Source organism: Cibotium barometz, chromosome 34 (genome assembly GCF_041138505.1).
Source record: "Cibotium barometz isolate CiBa-2024 chromosome 34, ASM4113850v1, whole genome shotgun sequence".
In the NCBI taxonomy this organism is placed as follows: domain Eukaryota; kingdom Viridiplantae; phylum Streptophyta; class Polypodiopsida; order Cyatheales; family Cibotiaceae; genus Cibotium; species Cibotium barometz.
In genome coordinates, this window is record NC_141079.1 from 49,294,070 (window position 1) to 49,299,311 (window position 5,242).

Below are 5,242 nucleotides of genomic sequence, written 5' to 3' on the forward strand. Positions count from 1 at the left end.
GCTTTTCACTGGGGCTCTTGTTTTATTACTTAGGAGGACTCTAGTGTTTTTGTTCCAAGGACAAACCTTGCTAAGGGGAAGCATTTGTAGGTTATAAAAGTTAGATTAGCTTGTTTGAGGCCACAGGTGCAAACATGGCATTGGCTGTTTTGCAAAGTGTGAAGTATAATTCTTACTTGAAAGGTGCGCACTCTAGAGCAGGCCCAAAAATGCAGGACAAGGCTGACAGATTTATGATTGCAGGTGAAAAAACTAGTTCTAGCAAAAGACTTATTGATTGGCTCACACAACTATGCAGGAGATGGGTATTGACTCTCTTGAGATGCAATGTGGCAAGAGAGGTCAGCAAAGTGTACGCCAAAAGTGTCCAATGTATGCGGATCCAAGTGAGATCTTGGATGAAGATAGTCATCGGCCAGAGTATCTGACTGTGACAATAGACTGCTCCCTAGGGTAGTATGTCGAATGCAGATAGTCTGGAGACAGATGTATGTGTGGAGACTAAAATGCCCAAAACAATGTGGTCAATTCGCATAACTACTCATGGTAGCAAAGTAACTTGTTTTGGGTGATTGCCAGGACAGAATGTCAGATGTGGCTTATTGATGTGGGGTTCGACAGAAATAGTGGAGTGCTGGCTCCATGTTTTTGGGGTTGCAGAAAGTATCCCAGTGGAGTTGTTGGGGGGTATATGTGGTTCTGCAATTCATCTTCGACACACTCTTGGGCTGTTGACAAGGATCATGTGATAGGCGCACTAGGACCGGTGCTCGAGGTTTGGCCTATGGATGAAGGTACCAATTTGGATTGTCATGAGGTGTAGATGCTTGAAAAAAATGGATTCGTCTTGCAAAAAAGGATTGTTGTTCCACAAAGCACACGGAATGATACCGTTGAAATGATGTGGTGTCTAGTGCTTTTCGTCCATGGTTTTGCGGGAAAATTATGAGATGGAGGACAAGGTTGACAAAAGAATTTAATAAGAACATTGATAAGGGTTGGAATGGACAAGTAGTCCGTGAGGCCATAGTAGTATGCAATGAGTCTCATATCTTCTAGGTAAGCACTGATGGATCTAGAGCATTGGGAGTGAACTACTTCGTTATGATCAACAAATTTCCAAGATGCACATGTGAAGATTTTGAGAAAAGCGAGAGCAAGCGCTCTACATACATTCCATGCAAGCACATGTACTTTGTTTACTTGTAGGTCCTTGGTTTGGATGGGACTGCTCTTTCATGAGTGTATTGACTAGGAAGCTCTAACAAAGGTTGAGTTGTTTCAAGCACTTGGAGGGAGTCGACGATCAAATGTCACACCTTGATAGAGAGCAGCTGAATGTGGTTATGTTTCATTAGATGTTTATGCCTTTTTGTGGTCTGCAAGACAAGGGATCATTAGAATGTTTTGTGTGGTTCGGTTTTGGGTGGTTACAATGTTTTCTCTGCCTTTATTATGGAATGGTTTTGTGTGTTGGCGGTTCATGCAATTTTGGGATCTTCCAACATAGTTGTGGTTATGTAAGAAAGGTCAATTATATATGCACTGTGATATAGATCGGTTTTATGGTTTGGTGGTTCATGGAATTTTGGTGTCTTTCGACTGGTTAATGGTGTAAGATTCCTCCCCAACCTCTCAAGATGTCCAGTATCTTCCCCTGTAATCAAATCCCTCTTCAGAAATATAAAAGATCTTGTTTCTACCTGTTTTGGCCTAGAGAGAGAAAATATTCTAGAGAGAGGTTATTCAAATTTTGAATATTTTTGGATAGAAAAATATCTCTTCTTATTAAAATAAGTTCCCTCAAAACAGAAGTTCAAAAAAAGATTTTCACAAGGTGCATTAGAAATCAAGCATAATCTCAAGAGGCCTTACCCTAGGGATCTAGATCTTCGAAAAAAATTAAATTAAGGTTTTGAGGGGCCAATCAGATTCATCCAAATGTGTGGAGAAGATAAATAGAAGAAATAAAGAAAATCCCTCCAAAAATGAGTAAATACTCACATAAGATGAAGAGTGGACTAAGGACCAAAAGAATTACTAAAAAAATAGATGTTTGACACCTCACAATAGGGATTCCCCTCTCATGAATGAGGCGCCTACTGCACGTGTGGTGGAGTTTTAAATCATCAAATATTGAGATATTTCATCTCTCCTCTCTCCTAATTCAAGTCTAGTTCCAAAAAGTAAGCTAAATTGAGCTAACAATGGTAGAAAATTGACCAAACTGATCTAGAAAATTCTAAAATCAGTTTGCCTGGTTAGCTCACTTTTTCCTACAAATAGAAGCCTCCCCCTTTGTTGAAGCTTAATAGTGTTTTATGCGCTGTTACTCTACTCCTCCCAAGAGCCAAGAACTATGAATTTCTTAATAATTCACTAGTTTTTGACCATTCCCTCTTCTAAAGAACTGGTGGCCACTCTTGTTGCAAAACAAGAGTAGAACCCTCAAACCATCAAGCCAAAGGAAAGCTTCCAGAATTCATGTAAGTTAGTAATTTTGCCTTTTCTTTATTCTTTTAATGGTTTTTCTAATCTTGTTTTGTTTAAATTGAAAACTTTGATGCTATGCCTTGCTGGAAAGGCTTTCCCTCCCTCTCATTCTTAAAATCAGCCCTTCTTTATCCTAGTTAAGTGATCTAATAATTGGAATTAAACTTTTCATATTGTTTCTCTTTTAGAAGTGAAATTTGATTAGTTTAGAGTGTTTAAAACCAATTGGGATAATTTGAAATTTGAAAAATGGTCAGCCATATAAAGGAGGTTATGGCAAAATTTTCTAAAATTTGGTGAAATAAGTATTATCTTTTATTATTCTAAAAGAGTAATCCCTATCGTTTATATATTCTAAAAGTGTCATTTTCATTCTATGCATAGAAAAATGCATGGTAGAAAAATAATTATTCTAAAAGTGTTATTTTTAATAGAATTAAGTTCTATGCATAAAAAGATGCATGTTGATTATTTTTTTATTTCAAAAGAGTGACTTTCATCATTATTGATTTTTATGCATAAATAGATGCATAAAAGAATTTTTTATTATAAAAGTGTTATTTTCATCAAAATGGATTTTTATGCATAAATAGATGCATAAAAGAATATTTTTATTATTAAAGTGTCACTTTCACCATTATTGATTTTTATGCATTTTTTGCATAAAATGATGCATAAAAGGATATTTTTTTATTATAAAAGTGTTACTTTCATCAAAATGGATTTTTATGCATAAATAGTTGCATAAATGAAATTTTTTTATTATAAAAGTGTTACTTTCATTAAAATGGATTTTTATGCATAAATAGTTGCATAAAAGAAATTTTTTTAATTATAAAAGTGTTACTTTCATCAAAATAGATTTCTAGGCATAAATAATTGCATAAACGAATATTTTTTATTATAAAAGTGTTACTTTCATCAAAATGGATTTTTATGCATAAATAGTTGCATAAAAGAATGTTTTTTTATAAAAGTGTTACTTTCATCAATATTGATTTTTATGCATAAAATGATGCATAAAAGAAATTTTTATTGCAAAAGTGTTGCTTTCATCAATATTGATTTTTATGCATAAATAGATGCATAAAAGGATTTTTCTTTTATTTAAAAATGTTATTTCCATAGAAGTTGGATTTCATGCATAAATAGATGCATACATAATTTTTAAGAGTTCTCTTTAATCCTTGTTTAAATCCCATGAATATGGGTAAATAAATTAAGTAAATACTCTGGGAAAGAAAATTTTATCGTTTCATATTCTCTAGGATGATAATGAGAAAATTCAAAAAATCTATCGAAGTCAAAATTTTAGTTAAATGATTAATTTATCCCTCATAGGAATTCGTGATTAGTTTTGAATTCAGTTAAGAAAATACTCAATGAATAAAATTCAGTAAAGTAGTAATTAAAATATTACCCTTCGATAAAGATAGTTCAGAGAGAACCTTTCCAGTCTAAAAACCTGAATTAGACTATGACCAAGACATAACTCCGTCAGTTTCAAAAGAAGATGTGACCAGTTCAGTAATCTACACTCAAATCACCCACCGAATTTGAAACTAAGTTGAGACCTTTGATTTTGATCTGAGAATCAAGAATTCAGAATTCGAAGAATTGTGCTTGGGAATCCAGACCTGTGATCTAGAAGTCTTGGGATACGGAATTAAGATATACTCATTGTATTCAAAAGAAAATCAAAACTGAAAACTTGCATAGAAACCCTGTTTTCTTAAAGGACTGTCTTACACCAGAATGCTTGGAGGGAGCATTTGGTATATGTGTTTTCTAAGGGAAGTTCGGTTGCAATAGCTAGCGGGGAGTGTTCAAAGGACTGCTCATGTGGCAAAGCCTGCCCAGGTCTTGTTGACCAGCCTCGGTATGGTGTAAAATGGTGTGCTTCCGGTAGTACGATGGGCGAGGGCCGACAAAGCGGTCCCTGAGTGAAGTGCCAGGACACCTAAGAAGGATCCTGGAGGGTTCTGACCAGGCGATGCATGGGCTCGCAGTGCTTAGGACACCCATGCGTATGTCGTGAAAGATGTATATATGAATGATGACGAGAAAATTACTTTTTGTACTAAAGAATATACTAAATACTCAACTATCTCTGTCTCTTCTTTCTATCTTCTAGATGCATTTTTGCATCAAGCATGTTCCAAGATGGTGTTTAGGGCTGAAAGAAGACTCGTAGAGCTTTCGCATGTGACAATTAAGCCACCTTAACAGAGGCCACACCTCTCCCATAAGTGGAGAGGGTGTCCATTTAGATATCCACACTCTTTGATTTTTAAGAGTGTGATTTATGAGAGCCTAGTCGCCTGTCATCTAATAATTGCCCAAACTCACTTATAACTTGTTCGCTCACTCTTTAATGCAGTTGGATGCCCAAACTCACTTATGAGTTGTTCGGCCATACTTTAATGAAGTATGGACTTGGTGGGGAAAGTATGTGAGAAAAAATTGATAGTGGATGGGTTCATGTTCAATTGTAAATCTATGTAAGGAGGTACGTGTACTTTCTTTAAAAAGAAAATAGAATGGAGTTAATGTATGGTTGGTTATGTTGCTAATATTTCTTCATCATTATTATTCTATGTATAATTAGTCTTTTTTGTCGTTGATTTTTTATGAAATAGAAGACCTTGTGGCCAAGGGGGCCACAATAGAAGATCTTGGTTACAAGGAGGAACATCAATTGTGGGGAGCATGAGACTGATGGCTAGCAACAAAAACTTACACACAATAG